Genomic DNA, 20,530 nt, shown 5'->3' with positions numbered 1-20,530 from the left:
CTAGTGGGTCTCAATTTGGAGAATTGAGATTAGAAACCTTCTAGAGGCATTTTGAGGCATTCAAGGAACATTTTTGGAAAAAAAAAAGGCTCTTCCAATGACATATCCATGAGAACTTATAGATCAAAGATGAGTATAACAATCATTAAGATATTAGGTAAAAACATTGATCTTGACTTGTGAGTCTTTGATTTTCAACTCCAAGAAGTATGGGAGTGAAACACAAATGTCAACAATCACAATTCTCACTCTGGTTTAATGTGGAAATCCTTAACTCTTAAATTGAATCACAAATAAGATAGAAGTTTGAAATTTTAGAAATATTAAATGTATTCAAATCATAAACAATACAATAAAGAAGAACCCTTAAGGTAGGGTAGTACCATCAAATATTCCTTATGGAAGGAATCACTCCATAAATCATGCTAGCTAAAATAATAAGCATTCAACATATTTCAATACAGTGATACTTATGTGTGTTTATACTTTCTCATTATCATTCTTGTTGATTATGCCAACAACGCTTTATTATTGTGTTATGTCTTCTACCTACCCAACGGGCCTATCATTATTACCCACCAACTATCAATTGGACATATTCCTTGATTACAACCACATTATGTTTATTATCCTCTTGGATACCTCCCTAGGTACCTCATATTATTCTCCATAGGTATATTACATACAGTACCTTAATTATCATTGTAGATGCCTCACTAGGTACTCCATATTATCCTCCTTAGATACATTATATTTAGGTGTTCCATGCCAATTCTAGGTCATTATATGGGAATTGGGGTCTAGGACCTTCAGAAGGGGGCTAGGTAGAATCCATGATCTTGACTCATGAGCGCTTGATTCTTAACTCAAATATTGGATGAAGTACAGACTAACATAATCATAAAGGTTAACACTCACATTCTCATTAGGAACTTGACCTCCCCAATCCACCACCAATGTTAAAGGACATGAGACAAAGAGATTCATAAGGCAGTTACTTAACAAGCATGCCCTTGATTCATTAATTCTTAGTTATTACACAAAATATTAAATGTAATATGGGTTAAAAACTAAAATTTGATGCCCACAATCCCATTGTAACTCAAGATATCCAAACTAGTGGTTTACAATGGCATGGTCAAAGGCCTTAACCATCTAAGGCTATGTAGAAACCCACATTCCTAATACTCTACTCTTAATAATAACCAAAACATTAGATGAATTATTTCCTAAAACATAGACATTGACCCACATTATCATTGTAGATTAAGAGTGTTAGCACCTAAATCTGCCTTAGGCTGAAGGAAGGCAAAAATTAGGGTAACCAAAAACCACGCTCAGTCTGGTAGCTAGCCCTACCAAAGTAGGAGAGGGCTCTCTCCGAGTCACGCTCAGTGAATATATAAGCAAAAATGGTCTGAGATGACTTACAGTGAAATATTGATCTTAGGCTAGTAAGTGAATAGGGATACAAGAAACCATTTTCATGAATGACCGAGCTTCTGGGATGGCATGGGACCAACGGTCAGCAAGGAACAGAGAATTTAATACCAAGGCACAGATTATTCCGTGAGTCAAGGTAGGCGGAAAATGTAACAATTTAGTTTGAGGTAACGCGGCACGAATAGATTGCTGAAGAAAGTGAAAAGGGCATAGTTACATGAATCCTTTTCAACAGAAGAAAAACACTAAACATGAAATTTTCCCACAGGCAGAGCAATAAAATTGAATTCTACCTAATCTCACTCAGATAATTTCACTTGAAATGAACATGAATTAAATTATGAAACATAACGAGATACATATGAAAACATAAGAGACACATTTGCTACACTCACAACCACAAGAATCTCATGAAACAGAGCCGCTGCCTTTCATTAATTCTCTGTCAAAAATATACATTGAAGAAACAAAGTTTCTTTCCCACAGTCTCCCAGAAGTTACAAGCCAACCAACCCTTTGCAAATAGCTTGCATACAATATATAGAATGTGCAAGGAAGAGATAGAACGCCAAAGGGTTGGGGAGTTACTCGAATCATTACAAAATGGAGATGAAGAGCCAACCATCAGCTACAGGTGCAGCGCTACAAACATGACATTTGGCTTGGGTGACTGTTTACCTTCCTTCGCCACTTGGATAGAAGCCAATCTGGAGAAAATTACTTTAAATTCCGCTTTTGGTGCCAAAAAACCGAAGTGTAGATGAGCGGGCCCACTTGGAGAAGTCGCGAACCGAAATTTTGTGAAATGGAAGCAAATTTGGCAATTTTTCCTCTGTGCGCCGTGCTACTTTGGGGCCTATTTTGGGGCACTTGAAGGTGTAAAAAATGTTCCCAAGTGGGCTTGTTGGAAAGCCTGTCCTGTCTAATTTCTAACCCCACTAGAATTTTTGAATTTGGTGCTCATTTGCCCCTCCAAATCTCCATTCTCCCAAGACTGCTTCCTGTGTGTCAAAAAAGGGGCAGAGAGGCCATTTTTGGGTGTTTTTTGACCTTTTGGAGACTCATCTCTTGCCAAAATTTCTTGTCCGGGCACCAGTAGTCGTGATTTTCCATGCTGAATCCAAAAATGCAAACCATTCCTCATTTGGAGCTCTAGAATTTTAGCGTCACGCCACTGGGAGAAAAACCCTGTGTTTTGCCCAAAAATTTGTCATGTGACCAAAAATTCCCCAAATTTCTTGAAATTTGGGCTGGAGGTTCTCTATGGCGTGTTATGATGGGCCAAGGAAGCCTCAGCCAAGATTCGAAGCCGATATTTCTCTTTTGCCTCTTTTTCCTTTCTTGTTGCTTTCCTCAATTTCGCCTTCAAGCTCCTTATCCAGACCCTTGCACTCATATTTCGTGTCCTGTAACGATAATCCATGTGTCTTAGCAAGGCAAGGTCCTGATCGGCCTTGTCCAACAGCCTCTCCAAGTGCATGTTTACGCTCTCGAGATGGGCCTCTCGATCCTCATTGATTTCTTGCTCCAATGATGTGAGCTCAAGTCTTCTCCTTTGAGCAGCTTGGCGATGCTCACGAATGTTTTGCAGCTCCATAATCACCTGCTGATCCTCAAGCTGCTTGTTTATCTGCTCCAGGTACTTCATGTTCCACTTGGCCCTCTCCAAGTCAAGGGATAAAGCCTCATTCACTGATTGCTGCTCCTGGATGATCTCTGTAGGTTCTGCATTTGTTGTTTCTGTATCTGTCTTATCATCATGGAGGAGAACGAATTCGGTCTCTCGTTCACCTGATGGCCCTTCCTCTTGCACTGGCTCCTTACCTCTGCCCTGCTCATGTGATGCTGATGTCGGAAGCGAGGCCCCTTCCACCTCGGGTGGATACAACACTCACTTTGCTGCTGCAAATAAGGGTCTACTGCCTCTCTGATAGGTGATTACTACTGGCATGGTAGCAATCTCATGGCACTCATACTGATGTGATGGACCACCTATCTCATGCTCTGCATTTGATACTTCCTGTGGAGCGCTGAAGAAGTCACGGGAGATGAAGTCCTCCCAAGAAATACCCTGCAATCCCAACTGATGGTCCACCAAAATCCGGATAAGATCAAAGTGATAAACACTGTTAAGCTGCTGTCGAGGGGTCTTGTGCTGCTTGAATTTTTTCATCCTCTCTATGTTCTTGCGAATGAAAAATGGGAGGTTCATCATTCGCACCCTGGTAAAGTGCATGAGCAACCTGATGTGATAGGCATAAAGGCGAGAAAACCTCCCCTCACAACTGAAGTATTTCATGATCAATTTCATGAGCGGAGCATACTCATCTCTCAAAAATCTGAACGAGAAGACTCTTGTAAGCTGACTCAAACAACTGACCTTAATGTAAGGCTCATAATGATGCCTCTCCACCTTTTTCTTCTTATGCCACTGTTCTCCAACATTTGGTATGCCTGTTGCCACTGATATGGCTTCGGGTGTCAATGTGAAAGTGACCCTAGCCAAGGTAGACTGACCTCCATGTAGGTGAAGTGCAAAAAGACGGGCCAACTCATGATGAACTCTGACATTTTCCACCCTTTGACAAAATTCGAGACATGCTAAAAGCTGGAAACATGACATAGCAAGAGGGCATTCCTGCAACTCGGTGAGGATGTTTGGCTCATCTCTAACATGTTTGCCACTCCGGTGATGTCTCCTGGGGGCCTGTTCTCCTGAAGCTGTATCACTGTGGGTTTCCTCCTCATACTCCGATGAAAACTCGGATGCCATGACTGTTGTTTTATGAACTGAATTTAGGCTGCCCCTTTGATGATGATGAAAGCTATGTTGTTTTGATAATCTGCCACCAAGGGGACAATGAAACAAGGGAGTATTAGGAGGGGGATAATATAATGGGCATAGGGGTTATAGGAGAATTTTGATAGGGTAGGGTTTGGTTTTTTGGCAAGGTAGGGTTTTAAAGTTTGTATTGCGTGATAGGAGGAGGGGTAAGGGAATAAGGAATTTTGTAGTGTTAGGGTAGTGATAGTAGGAAAAATGAGAAAAGGGGGGTAGGAAAAAATGGTAGGTGAGGGGAAAATGAGGGGTGAAATGGAACCTTGGCACTAACACCACATCTTAGCAACCCTAGCCATCATGGTTTTTGGTGATTTCTTGTGGTTGATTTTATGAATTTGGTTGCATTCAAACATCGCTATAAACCCCCATATCATTTATGAAATTTGATGAACAATTGATGTCATAGAGCCTACCTTTCAATTTGATGGGCTTCACAAAAATTTGAAGTGATTTGGCACTGTTTTCGGCCCTTGGTCTGTGTGCGTTGCGCGCAAAACCCGGTGTGCCATGCGCTGGGTATGCACCGCGCCTGTGGAATATTTGAATTACTGGCAGGTTCTGTGTGTGTCGCGCTCGGTGTGTGTGCCGTACCCCTGTCTGTGTGTGCCGCGCTTGGTGTTTGCGCCGCACCCCTGTCTGTGTGCACCGCGTGCCTTCAAACTGCCTCCATCTCCCTCAAACACTCACGATGCACACTCACACCCTTTGCAACGTTTCTCCAAGGCTTGGATTAGCACAATGCCTTTGATTTTGATGAAAACTTGTATATATATCCCTGGAGGTCATGTTTTAAATTTACTTTTTTAAAAACCCACTTTTTTAATGTCCTGTTCAACACTTTTTCATTGATTTTAATATAACCCTGATTTTCACTTTTCCTCTGAAATTTTGGCTCAAACGATGAAATTTTCGACACTTTTTGCAGGGATTGCATGACAGAGCATTTGGTCATGGGAACCATGACTGCACCTGAAGAAATCAACTGTCGACTCTTTTTGAAAATTTTGTCACAAATGACACTATTTGACTTTTCTTCAAAACAGAGTTTTGAAGAATAGTCAAAGTCTATCAATATGATGATGAAACTCTGCGGATCATTACTTTGCAAGAACATCACTCTGGCCTGCATGGCTTTACTAGACATATTTAAAGACCAAATTTATCAATCCCTAGACCTAACGACCAAAAATGACTTTTTTCCATTAAAGGACCAGACCTTGACTGTTATGGACTTTTTGATTATTTGACATAAAGACATAAGCCAGCAGGAGCTAGGCATGAGGGGAAATGACTAGCATGACTTTCTCCGTCAGATCATGGCATGCCCCTAGCAGAATGCAGCTGAATGAATGGAGCGGGACACCTAAAAATGAAATGCATAAAGAGTTTTGATCTCTGATGGAGGGCTGACCAAACCGACTCTAACATTGGCTCTAATGGGGGATGGTAGCTCCTTGGAGGTGCCAAGAACAACAGATCTCTGGAGGAGCTAGACAGTGCCTTTTGTCCATTGGGCTATGGAGTCATCATTTTGACTACAACACAGGACTCTGACTTATTTATGAAACTCAAATGACCAAGAAATTGATTCAAACTTGACATTGAAATGACTCAAAAACTAACTTGACAGACTGAAACCAAACTGAAATAAAAATGGTATTTACAATGACAGTGGAAGCAGCGTTAATAAATTAGCAATGGTACTGCTTGAGAAGCTGACCATTGATCGGCCTTCCTGGACAATCTTCCCCGTTCATTTATTTTAGAAGAAAGGCATTCTGACCCCTATATGCTGCAATCTTGAAAGGACCTTTCCAAAGATTCTCGAACTTTCCGTGCTTACCTTTCTCTTCATTCCTTGCATCCTGTTGGTAAGGTAAATCCCCTCTGCGGACAGAGGCGATCCCACTAGCCTAACACAGAACTAGCCACAAACAAACCACGCTGCTACGCAAGTTCCTAGTTATGCATCAAAGGTAAATCAAGAAGACTAACCTGGAGTCCAACACTATGATTGAAGCAGAGTTGATATCCTCGATCCCTTGCTCCAACAGATCATAACGAATACCTGCACATGCAAAGGAAGAGACAAATACCAACATAGAAACTACCAAGGCACAACTATATTTCAGTCAGAAAGGAAATAAATCAACATATCACCATGACAGATAATGAGATTGGAACTATAATAGCAGTCGCTCATTAATTAATAAACAGGAAAAGTTACAACCATTGTTCTGACGTCGACCCCTCTCCTGGCTGGGTGAGTAACTATATGTGTCTTGACATGCAACTCCTCTCCGGCAGCATAACCTCTCTAGCACTCATTAGCATTCTCTCCATGACCAATAATCATCACTACTATAACTCAATCACTAGCATAACACTAACACCAACACTCTCTCTTGCACTAGTACTCTCAACACTAGCTTGTCCAATGCATAATGACAAGCTTATATAGATGGAGAAGGGAGGAGGATGCGATGAACCGGGACACCTTTTGTGGAATTAGCAAAAGCCATAAAGATGGATAAATCTCAACAAAAGACTGATTTTCTATCCTCAGAAAAGCTCCATGTAATGAAGGAAACAACAGTCGGACGTGCATTAAGGCAAAAAGCATGACTAAATTTGGTTGGCACGACCATTGCTCTGAGACAGGGCGCCAATGGTCGCGCCCTCTTTTGAGGAGCTCCATCATTGGCGCGGGTAGGATACTGTGGACTTGCGCCAATGGAAAAAGGGCACTTTTTAGGGATGATCTGCAGAAGGTGTCTTCAGGGAACATGGAGTACATACTCAGGGGAACATAATGCAAGTGTTTTTAGCCCTTGTCACTTCTTATAACTCCCAGAATGAGTCCTCCAAGGTACGACAAGAGGAGTAACAGGGATGGTGACAAATTACTGTGTAACAGATGCCCCCTAAAGCATGAAGTCCGAGAGGTGGAGAGGGGTGAAATGCTTTACAAGAACACACACATAAGAGCACACAAGAGCACATATAGTTATTGTCGTCGAGGAGTTGTATTAAGAGACATGATTGATAGTTCAATTACAAGATGTACGTGGTATGGTCGCAGCCATCCATAAGAGAGTACATAAATAATCTAGATCCATAGTATGGACGCAACCATCTGGTTAGGATCAATGATTTGACTCAGGTATGGTCGCAGCCATCCAGTGAATGAGTCAAGTATTAAGAATCACGCCTGGATTACAACAGACACAATCCAGGGTCTTGCGCCCCATCTGGACCCGAACAAGAGTACAAGTCCAAGCATGTGAATATATGAGCTGAAGTCGAACATGCATGAACATCGCCTGATTACCAGTCAATAATGGAGACTGTTAACAGACGCGAGAGGTACCACCAATAATTACAATGGCCCTCAAGTTACTATAGGTACAATCTACGGCGTGTGAATCAATGAGCTGAAGTCGAACACCCGTAGAATCATTCGATCGGAGGCCAATGATGAAAACCTCACGTCGAACACGAAGAACCTGCCATTGAGGCATGCAGGCTCCAAGGCACCGGAAGGGAGTCTCTAGGTCAACTTCCTGGATAATGAGCTGAAGTCGACAGGGAGTGACCTTAATCGAAGGTGGGCCATAATGTTTCCCACATCATCGACACGAGACAGAGAGATAATGTCGTGAATCAAGATCATGCGAACTATCAGAGGGAGTTTGTTTATTTGCAGAGGTCAACTTCTCTTGAACATATCGGCGGCACATTAACGGAACTGGCAGTATTTGACATCAATGTATCAAAGGTCATTATGACGAGGCAATGAGTGAATGAGAGGTCAAATAGGGTACCCAAATCCATGTAAGCAAGTGAAAGATATGAGATGAAATATCCCCACCCTGGACACGAAAGCAAAAAGTGCCATGTTCAAGAGCGACATACTATCGTTATGGTAATAATTATGGTTCAAAAATTTTATTTTCCCCCACCATTTCTGGCGAGTACCCCAGTTATTTTTAACAAGCTTGATGGGGATAGCATATGCTTGTGTTGTGACAAAATCCGATGTCATTATGTTTTAACTAGTCTGACAAAGGAAGAACTCGGTGTCTTTTCTTGTTTAGAGAGTTTGAAAAGACAGCAGAAAAGGAAACTCCAGGGATGTCCTTTTTCGTAAAGTTGTGTCTCTCGGGCCCGAAAAAGTATAAAATAATACCCGAAAGAACCGCCCGATCATTACGATCGAGGAGTACTTTTCATGATTAGTGACTTCGACCTGAAAAAGTAAAAAAGCGGTCAAAACCACGTCGTTTCGTAACCACTAACGAGTTTGAAACGACAAAAACCCGGTAATCTTTTTATGTTTTAACGGTCAACAAAAAGAACTTAAAACGACCGCCCCTTATCACCATTTAACGAGTCAAGAGGAGTGACTCGGAAATCTTTTCCTCTTTAAATGGTCAGAAAAGAGCTGAAAGCGGACCTTAAAGTAACTTTTTCTCGTGTTTTACCGAGTTCAAAAGAGTTCATTATGTTGCTCGAGTGGCACTAATCCCTGTCAACACACAAAAACAGCGTAAAATCCTATTTTGACATAAAAATATTCACAAAAATATGATTTTAATGTGTTTTTTAAGTCAAAAGAAGTTATAAATAGTGAAATAGTAAAAAATAAAATTACTTTTCACTTTTTACCTTGTGAGTTTACCGTTGGAGGGTTTTGGGTGCAAATTTCAACTGCTGACTGCGACCAATCCAGGAGACCATTCGAGCCGCCGTTTGAAACAGGTAAGAGGCCTCATCCTTAGCTTCATTTTTATTCCATTCTTTCAGTTTTCTATCCACAGAATTATCCTCTGTAAGGGGTATTGCAAAAAATAGGGTTGCGCCCATTGGCGCGAGTTCTCCTCACGGGACCGCGCCAATGGGCAATTTTCTCTAAAGGAGACGCGCCATTGGCGCGACTGTTTTCAAAACAGTCGCGCCAACCGCGCAAACCAATTTTCCCATAATTTTGACCGTTGAACCTGCAATTTTCTTTGATTTGTGGTTTCACCATTGATCTTATGATGACATTTTGGTGTTTTGGTTGCAGGAATTGGTCAAAATGGCTATAGAATGGAGAGAAAGAGAACATGAGGCCATAGATGCTTTGGCATTGGAAGATGATGCATGCATGGATGCTTTGCGAGATTGTGGTTTGAAAAAATTCTTCCTTACCTCATATCTACGTGCACAGCCCGAGTTACTACGGTTTATTGTGGATGCCTGGGATATTGAGGATCAGGTATTTCGCCTGAAAGACCAGACATTGGAGTTGGATGTCTCTGATGTTTATTTTATTACTGGGCTATCTCGGCGGGGTGCACGGCCCATCTTGACCGACAGTAGACCTTCTGGGGAAAAGATGGGGGAGGTAATGGCCAGAGTTTGTCCTGGGGCCCATTTTGGATCCAATAGTGCCAAAGTGGACATTGTCACTATCCCAAATTTGGTGCTACGAGTGATATTATTCACTATCACTCGGATGGCTGGGGTACAAGCACCCCACGAGGCCAGCAAGAATCATTTGCTGCTGGCAACTGAGTGCCTACACCCTACATTATTTGATTGGGCCACAGCAGTAACAACAAATATAAAGAGGCAGCTTACCAAGTGTAAGCGTGATGGCAATAAACAGTTTGGATATGGATCCATCATAGTATCATTTTTCCTGGAGCGGCTACCGATATTCCGGATCCCAGGAGGTATAGTGGCAGATCCAGTGCCACGGGAGCCGAGATTGGCTCGATGGGCACCACTTATGCCCAGAGGAGGTGGGGGCCAGCAGATGTCTTGGAGGCCCGAGTTCTTTATTTGGCTCCAACACCAGCTGATCGTCGTGGAGGACTGGCCCTATGCGGGCACTGATTTTACTGGAGATCCAGACCTCCCGTTGCCTGAGGGAGAGGACTGGGACGAGGAGCTAGGTAAGGACCTTTTATGTTTTCAATGTTTTAACATATTCGAGTTTTTATAATTCATGCATGTTTCTTACAACATCTATATATGTATGCAGACGTTGGTGCAGAACGACCAGCCGACTTACCTCACAACGTACGGAGAGTACAACCTGCAGCGGACCCTCAGGCAGAGGGTGACGATGAGGACCTAGTACAGAACCTCGAGGCACTTACTCGAGGGATCCCAGATTATGGCAGACTGGCGGACGTGCCTAGATTGTACCAGAGGCATACGGTGGGAGTGTCTACTCGCGTCCATCGTCTGTTGAGACGTGTGGTGCGGGCGGTGACATGCTATCATGAGCATCACCGTGATTAGACGCCTAGGTTTCGTTTTTTGCACGTTTTTGAGAGACATGTTGTCGACGGCTGTATGAGTTTTGGACATGTATTATTTTTTGAATGATGTGATGCGCGAGGCGCAAACATTTTGACACTCACGTATATATATATACATATGTTCATGGTTCATTATTGTGTTTTCATGTGCTTGCTTATATAATGTTTTAATTACAAATTATGCAGATGTCTATCTAATACATGATTGGCCAATGCATCAGATAATGTGTTTAATTGTCTCGGAACATGTTGATATGTAATAAAATCAAAATGTCTTTCCAACAACCTTACACGTAAATACAACCTTAGTATATGATGGTTTTTGACGGAATATCGCCTGTTGAGCTGGTGGATAACAAGTTGAGAGTCCAGGTTTACTATCAATGCGTGAATACCGAAATTAATTGCTCTAGCAAGTAACTCGATTACAGCACAGTATTCAGCAATATTGTTAGTAGTATGGCCTAAACACACACCCTGGCAATCTATTAGCTCGTTATGAGGATCGTAGATTACCCATGCCGCAGAAGACAAACTGCGGGTACTGCGGTAGGCACCATCAGCGAAACCAACATAAGGTGCATCCGGCATCTGCACAAGAAGCGAAAAACACAATAAGTGGCAGCTATGTCTCGAAAACCGACACACAACACACCACAGTACATGTATGTACATAATAAAATGCACCAGCATCACGCATAGTACTTTTTCAAGTAAAGCCCATTTCGGGGCTTCCCAAGAGGGTTTCCTTCATAATCAATCAGTTCGTAGGCCCCTTTCTGCAGGACTCTCTTGACAATATAAGGGCCTAGCCACATAGACTCAAGTTTTCCTGCGCCTAGCTTATCTTTTGCTTGATCATAGAGTAGGACCAAGTCTCCCTCAACAAAAGAACGCGGATGGACGGTCTGATCGAAGTGAGTCTTGACTCGCTTCTTTTGTGTTTCGATGGCCAAAGAGGCCAGGCGACGAGTCTCATCTAACCGTTCTAGGTAAAGAAGGCGTTCTTCTAACGGGGTAGTGTTGGGAAGCAGTTCGATGGCTAATTTCAATGAAGGGATTTCACATTCAATTGGAAGGGTAGCCTCTAGTCCATAAACTAATTGAAATGGAGTGAAACCAGTGGCGTCCTTCACGGCAGTTCGGTAAGCCCATAAGGTAGGGAATAACATCAAATGCCAGTTAGATTTATGCACACCAACGATACGTTGAAGCATTGTGACCAAGATTTTATTGACAGCTTCAACTTGACCATTGGACTGAGGGTAGTATGGAGTTGAACTATCATGTTGCAAGACTAGATGGGTTGTTAACTCTGACATCATATGATTACGGAAATGCTTTCCGTGATCAGTGACAATGGCTTGAGGGACACTGAATCATGAAATAACATGATTGAATAAGAATTGCGCCGCAGTGTGGCCGTCTTCGGTTAATGTAGGCATCACCTCGGCCCATTTAGTAAAGTAATCGACGGCTACGATGATAAACCCATGCCCCCCGGCCGAGCGAGGGTTACAGGTCATATAATCAATTCCCCATTTTGCAAAAGGGCCGATGGAAACCACAGGGTGCAACGGAGCAGAAGGCGCTCGCATTTTCCGCTGGTATATCTGGCACTCATGACAAGACCGGACGGCAAGAATGCAATCCTTGAAAATAGAGGGCCAAAAATAGCCAGCACGAAGGATTTTTTGGGCTGTAGCATATCCGGACATATGTCCGCCACAAGCGCCAGCGTGGCAGTCATTGAGAACCCGTTCAGCTTCCTCTAGAGTAAGACAACGGAGAAGAACGGAGTCTGCACCAAGACGATATAATGTATCTCCGATGATACGGTAGGGTTGAGATTGATGACGAATCCTCCGCCGAGCGTCTTTAGACACACCCGGACGGAAGGAAGACGTTTGCAGATATGTGATTATATCTCCGCACCATGGATCAAGAATGCTAATGAGTGCTAGAGAGGTTATGCTGCCGGAGAGGAGTTGCATGTCAAGACACATATAGTTACTCACCCAGCCAGGAGAAGGGTCGACGTCAGAACAATGGTTGTAACTTTTCCTGTTTATTAATTGATGAGCGACTGCTATTATAGTTCCAATCTCATTATCTGTCATGGTGATATGTTGATTTATTTCCTTTCTGACTGAAATATAGTTGTGCCTTGGTAGTTTCTATGTTGGTATTTGTCTCTTCCTTTACGCAAGTTCCTAGTTATGCATCAAAGGTAAATCAAGAAGACTAACCTGGAGTCCAACGCTATGATTGAAGCAGAGTTGATATCCTCGATCCCTTGCTCCAACAGATCATAACGAATACCTGCACATGCAAAGGAAGAGACAAATACCAACATAGAAACTACCAAGGCACAACTATATTTCAGTCAGAAAGGAAATAAATCAACATATCACCATGACAGATAATGAGATTGGAACTATAATAGCAGTCGCTCATCAATTAATAAACAGGAAAAGTTACAACCATTGTTCTGACGTCGACCCTTCTCCTGGCTGGGTGAGTAACTATATGTGTCTTGACATGCAACTCCTCTCTGGCAGCATAACCTCTCTAGCACTCATTAGCATTCTCTCCATGACCAATAATCATCACTACTATAACTCAATCACTAGCATAACACTAACACCAACACCCTCTCTTGCCCTAGCACTCTCAACACTAGCTTGTCCAATGCATAATGACAAGCTTATATAGATGGAGAAGGGAGGAGGATGCGATGAACCAGGACACCTTTTGTGGAATTAGCAAAAGCCATAAAGATGGATAAAGCTCGACAAAAGACTGATTTTCTATCCTCAGAAAAGCTCCATGTAATGAAGGAAACAACAGTCGGACGTGCATTAAGGCAAAAAGCATGACTAAATTTGGTTGGCGCGACCGTTGCTCTGAGACAGGGCGCCAATGGTCGCGCCCTCTTTTGAGGAGCTCCATCATTGGCACGGGTAGGATACTGTGGACTTGCGCCAATGGAAAAAGGGCACTTTTTAGGGATGATCTGCAGAAGGTGTCTTCAGGGAACATGGAATACATACTCAGGGGAACATAATGCAAGTGTTTTTAGCCCTTGTCACTTCTTATAACTCCCGGAATGAGTCCTCCAAGGTACGACAAGAGGAGTAACAGGGATGGTGACAAGGGGATTTACCTTACCTAGTTCAATGCGTGAATACCGAAATTAATTGCTCTAGCAAGTAACTCGATTACAGCACAGTATTCAGCAATATTGTTAGTAGTATGGCCTAAACACACACCCTGGCAATCTATTAGCTCGTTATGAGGATCGTAGATTACCCATGCCGCAGAAGACAAACTGTGGGTACTGCGGTAGGCACCATCAGCGAAACCAACATAAGGTGCATCCGGCATCTGCACAAGAAGCGAAAAACACAATAAGTGGCAGCTATGTCTCGAAAACCGACACACAACACACCACAGTACATGTATGTACATAATAAAATGCACCAGTATCACGCATAGTACTTTTTCAAGTAAAGCCCATTTCGGGGCTTCCCAAGAGGGTTTCCTTCATAATCAATCAGTTCGTAGGCCCCTTTCTGCAGGACTCTCTTGACAATATAAGGGCCTAGCCACATAGACTCGAGTTTTCCTGCGCCTAGCTTATCTTTCGCTTGATCATAGAGTAGGACCAAGTCTCCCTCAACAAAAGAACGCGGATGGACGGTCTGATCGAAGTGAGTCTTGACTCGCTTCTTTTGTGTTTCGATGGCCAAAGAGGCCAGGCGACGAGTCTCATCTAACCGTTCTAGGTAAAGAAGGCGTTCTTCTACCGAGGTAGTGTTGGGAAGCAGTTCGATGGCTAATTTCAATGAAGGGATTTCACATTCAATTGGAAGGGTAGCCTCTAGTCCATAAACTAATTGAAATGGAGTGAAACCAGTGGCGTCCTTCACGGCAGTTCGGTAAGCCCATAAGGCAGGGAATAACATCAAATTCCAGTTAGATTTATGCACACCAACGATACGTTGAAGCATTGTGACCAAGATTTTATTGACAGCTTCAACTTGACCATTGGACTGAGGGTAGTATGGAGTTGAACTATCGTGTTGCAAGACTAGATGGGTTGTTAACTCTGACATCATATGATTACGGAAATGCTTTCCGTGATCAGTGACAATGGCTTGAGGGACACCGAATCGTGAAATAACATGATTGAATAAGAATTGCGCCGCAGTGTGGCCGTCTTCGGTTAATGTAGGCATCGCCTCGGCCCATTTAGTAAAGTAATCGACGGCTACGATGATAAACCCATGCCCCCCGGCCGAGCGAGGGTTACAGGTCATATAATCAATTCCCCATTTTGCAAAAGGGCCGACGGAAACCACAGGGTGCAACGGAGCAGAAGGCGCTCGCATTTTCCGCTGGTATATCTGGCACTCATGACAAGACCGGACGGCAAGAATGCAATCCTTGAAAATAGAGGGCCAAAAATAGCCAGCACGAAGGATTTTTTGGGCTGTAGCATATCCGGACATATGTCCGCCACAAGCGCCATCGTGGCAGTCATTGAGAACCCGTTCAGCTTCCTCTAGAGTAAGACAACGGCGAAGAACGGAGTCTGCACCAAGACGATATAATGTATCTCCGATGATACGGTAGGGTTGAGATTGATGACGAATCCTCCGCCGAGCGTCTTTAGACACACCCGGACGGAAGGAAGACGTTTGCAGATATGTGATTATATCTCCGTACCATGGATCGAGGGTGCTAATTAGGAACAGGGTTTCATCTGGTATTTGGTCTTCTGCTGGTGAGGTCGAGGAAGACGATGGCAAAGAACAAATTAACTCAGCGAACACAAGAGATTTCTTAGACTTGGCAGTGGTAAATTCCAAGTCAAACTCCTGGAGGATAACAATCCATTTTGAGTATTTGCCCCCTAGTAACTGGCGCGACAATATATACGTCATGGGGTTGCAATCAGAAATCACAGTAGTAGTACGCAGAAGAATATAATGACGGAAGCGTTGTACAGCACAAACCGCGGCTAGTGCCAACTTTTCGATATAAGCATATCGAGTTTCCGTGTCTAACAGGTTACGACTAAGATAGTAAATAACATGCTCAGTGTTATCATCATCGGTTTGGACAAGAACCATGCCGATAGTGGTATCGGCGGCAGCCAAATACAAGGTGTAGTCGCGATAATAATTCGGAGGACGAAGCAATGGAGCAGAAACAAGTAAACTCTTGAGACGTTCAAAAGATTCCTGAGCTGTGGCATCCCAATGGAAAGAGATATCACGCTTCAGTAATCGCGTAAAACCTTTAGCTACTTCGGCATAGTTGGGAACAAAACGGCGTAAAAAATTGGCTTTCCCCTGCAAACTTTGTAACTGATGCAAAGAATTTGGGGGAGGGAGATTGACGATAGCTTCGACTTTAAGGGGATCCAAACGGATGCCTTCTTTAGAAACGATAAAACCGAGAAGTCTGCCAGATTCAACGCAGAAGACACATTTGTGGGGATTTAGCCGGATTCGGTAGTACCGACAGCGAAGAAAGATTTCGCGAAGGTGCTTAGGGTGGTCCTGACGTTTAGCTGAATGAGCAGGAAGATCATCCAGATAAGGTTGCACGATATGCCGAATGTCATGAAATGCATACGACATTGCGCGCTGGAAGGTAGCACCGACATTTTTAAGACCGAAAGGGAGCTTTTTATAGGCAAAAGTCCCCCATGGGCAAATAAAGGCCGTTTTGTGTTGATCAACAGGAGCAATATTGATCTGGTTATAACCGGAGAAACCATCCATAAAAGAATACATTTCACTGCCGGCACACTCGTCAATGATCTGATCAATGAATGGTGTGGGAAAATTATCTTTAGGACAGGCTTTGTTTATATCACAGTAATCGACACAAACCCAGATTGTACCTTGTTTTTTAGTTATAGGGACAATGTTAGATACCCAATCCGTAAGAGGAATAGGGTAAATAAAACCGGCGTTAAGAAGCTTTTCAACTTCGGCCTTAATTGCCGCAGCCTTCCTAGGATGTACAGGGCGTAGACGTTGACGAACAGGCTTCGCATCTGGGTACGTGATTATTTCATGTATCACTATACTAGAATCAATGCTAGGAATTTCTTCATAGGACCAAGCGAAAAGATCACGAAATTCGCGAAAAAGTTCAGAATAAAGTTGAATCTCCTCTGGAGTACAAGTGACTCCGATATGAAGATGCTCGATTATCCCGGGTTTAACAGAGATATCGAGAGGTTGGGTTCGTGTAATGTTTGCCATGTTTCCTTCAGAAAAAACCTGATCAATTTGAATAGGCGTTTGAAGGATTTGTGATGGGAGACAAGGTGCGAACCGCTCGAGGCATGTCAGGAAAAGCTGCGAGGCAGGGAGAAATGAGGAACGATGGTGAGAACTGTACCAGGGAGGTTCCTCTGGAGACATGGTCCCAATAATAGCTTCGTCGGAGAGGAATATTTCTCCTAGAGAATCCGAAGAAGCCTCATCTAGAAGTCCTGAGGATGGAGTAAGCGCAGAAGAGGGAGCTGAGGCAGCAATGATTTCAACATAATTAAACTCGGCAGGACTCAACGACATCTGTTCTCCCCAGGAATCTACTTGGTCTGTAGGGGGTACGAGCCATGGATCAGAGCCAGTAGCGATCATATTGACAGAGGCGACATTTATAGGAGGGAGTGGAAAAACACCCATAAGATTAGGATCTTTGAAAAGTCCAGCTCCCAAAGTCTTAGGTAATTTAGAAGTATGGTCCATGAACGGGATGGTGCCTTCGGAAGAAGAAGCAAAAAAGGAGAGCTGTTCAACGGTAACGATCTTCCCTTGATGAGGAAAACGAATAACTCGAAAGAAAGATGAAGCAACAGCTTGCATGGCGTATATCCAGCTACGTCCGAGAAGGAGGTTGTAGGTTAGAGTAGCATCAACAACTTCAACTTCCATCTCGACCGTCTTCCCTTCCAAAGAGATTGGTAAACATTGGAGTATACCGTAAGGACGGGACGCCCTTCCATCAAAAGCTTCCAAGGTGGTGGGAGATTGGCTCAACGCCGGAGATCCAATCGCTCTCCAACAGGCAACAGACATGATGCAAGTTGAGGCACCTTCATCAATAACTGTACAATGAATTGTCTTGGAATCAATAATTACTTGTATGAGGAAGGCGATTTGAGGAGGTAGTCTTAGAGTGTGGCGTTCCAAGTCAAAAGTTATTAAATCTGAATCAGCCGGATCTATGCCACCGATGGCAGATAGCATGGACTTCCTCTGAGAAGGGCAGCTCTGGAGAACCTCTAAAGCGGACATAGCCGATGGAGTCTGTGCTAAGTCCTCAACGATGTTGTAGTGCTGTACAGCACGAGCATTCGGATTATACGAGGATTTACGGAGTACTCCTTTTGGAGGGGGTCGAAGAGGCGTTTCGGTGGCAGGTCTCTCAATGAGGAGTGGACCGGAACTGAACAGGGGAGCACTTGGGGGAACCTCAGGTTCTTTCCCGGCAGATGACGAATAATCCTTCGTTCGAGTACTGATATTAATGGGTATTGTACCAGCCATAAACACTTGAGAACCAAAGGAAGAGGGAGGCTGAGTAGGGTCAGCCACCATTTGAGTTTTTTGAGTATGTTGGGTGGGAAAGGGCTCCTTGAGCACCGCAGGAGTCCCAGAGGTGCCTTTTAATAAACGAGTAACCTTGGACCGCCTCGGGCAATCCCTGGTAAAATGATTTTCATCGCAAATAAGACAAGGATATTTGGGTTGGCGTTTAGTGCCGTTCTCAGGTTGAGTTTTTGGGGTTTCCTGCTTAGGTTGCTCCGTCTTATTTTTTGCTTTCCCTCTTTTCTTCTCTTTTGAAGCCTTGCTTGCTGTATTAGATTGGACGGCATTAACCTCAGAAGTAACATTCGAACCAGACGATGCCTGGGAAGGTTGTCCATTCGAAACAGATGTTTTTTGCTTTGCAGAGTTCGTATTTTTCTTAGAGGGTGAATTAACCGAACCGATGATACCGTCAACAGTGGGTGTTGGCGGGGTTTTAGATGTTCCTTGTCTTGGGACATCAGGCAGATAATCATATAACGTACCTGACTGAGAATAAACCAAGTCAAGGTATTGAGCTCGAGCGATAGCTTGCTCTTCAGTGACACACGCCCCCATGGCGATATCCCGAGCGATTGGAGGCACGAACGAAGTCGTAAACCAATCGGTAAGAAGCTGGTCGGGAATCCAAAATTTGATCATACATCTACGCCGTCTCCATTCATGAATATGATCAGAGATATGCGTAGCTGTCGTTTGTCTTAAGGAAGTAAGGAGGTGCGTACCCGTTTCGTATCGAATGGGCAACTGGAAGTGAGTGAGGAACGCCATAGCCAAGGAATTGAAATCTTGAAAGGACCCGCGATGAAGTTCGATATACCACTTAGCGGCAGAGCCAGTGAGAGTCCTTTGAAAAAGGCGAAGCCGAATTGAATCGTCAAGCCATGAATTAGATGAACACCACAAATGATAGGTCATAATATGGGCTTGTGGGTCTTCATTGGCTTTACCATCGAATTTTGGACAGTCACCAGGTATTTTAGTTGGAACTGGAGGCCAATAAGGATTATGAAGGATAGGATCATTGGTTAATTTGGATACATCTGGTAATTCTAAAGTCGCTAAGAATGGTAATTGAGGATTGAAAGGCATCTGGGGCTGTTGGTAGGTTGGAGCACCAGGGTTCCACCCAGGTGGTGGTTGCCCCCATAAAGTTTGTCCGGAAGGATTTGTATAGTGCCCCCCAGCATAAGGATTACCAAATGATAGTATAGGCGTGCCGTATTGCTGTTGGTAAATTTGTGAGGGATTCGCTTGCGGTTGTTGGTAATTCTGGTACGGGGCAAACGGAAATTGCCCTTGAGGTTGTTGGTAGCCATACAGTGGTGGGGATCCGAATTGAGTTGAAGGACCAGGTTGGGTTGGATGAAAAGTTTGTGATTGAGGCCCAGCCTGCATTTGAAGGCCAGATGGGTGTTGGGGTCCCATTTGGGGCCATGGACCAGACTGAGCAGTACCAATGAACTGTCCTGTAGGTTGGGCTATCTGGCCAGAAGGAAAACCTTGTTGATGGTGAGGTTGGCCGATCTGTCCAGAAGGTTGGACCTGTTGATACTGAGGTTGGCCTACCTGTTGGAACGGTTGTTGCGCAATTGAAGGTTGTCCTAGCAGACTAGATGGTTGAGGAGATTGGGCAGTTGGTTGGCCCAACTGTGTTTGGGGCTGACCAATCTGCCTAGAGGGTTGTGAATACTGGACCGTAGGTTGACCGAGTGGTTGAGTACCTTGTCCAGACATTGGACTATAATGGACATTGGATTGGTTCGGGTTAACAGTTTGTTGACCACTTTGTCCAGCGGGATAGCTTTGCTGGATACCAGGTTGGACTTGTTGAAAAGACGACTGACCTGAGTTACCAGAAGGTTGCAAATAGGAAAAAGGAGCAGCAGTAACGAAAGGGTTTCCATAAACGGATTGCCCTAGTTGGTCTTGAGGGGGTTGTATTGGAGATTGCGCAGATAAAACCTGACCACCATGGAAAGAGGTGGAGGTCGAATCAATTGGCAATGGGACCGATACCTCAACAACTGGTTGAGATGACAAATATGGATCATATGACTCCTGCATTGAGACATTTGTCATAGGGTCAAAGACTCCAAACAAAGAAGCTGAGGGACGACTATAAATAGAAGTCAAGGGGGCTGCACATACCGTTGGAACGGTTGTGACGGAGGTAACAAATAGACCGTGACTTTGTGGAGTAAAAGGCTCCGTAGTAGGAAAAGTGTGTGATGACCACATGGGACCTGTGAATGGAGTTCCAGAAGGCGTAGCATCTCTCAAAGCTTTATAAACCAGTGGTAAATTTGTAG

The sequence above is a fragment of the Pinus tabuliformis genome, chromosome 1_2 (assembly GCF_031772625.1).
Source record: "Pinus tabuliformis cultivar Carrire ecotype Pingquan chromosome 1_2, CPIR1, whole genome shotgun sequence".
Lineage (NCBI taxonomy): Eukaryota > Viridiplantae > Streptophyta > Pinopsida > Pinales > Pinaceae > Pinus > Pinus tabuliformis.
The sequence above is the reverse complement of the archived record's forward strand: the minus strand, read 5'-3'. Positions refer to the sequence as shown.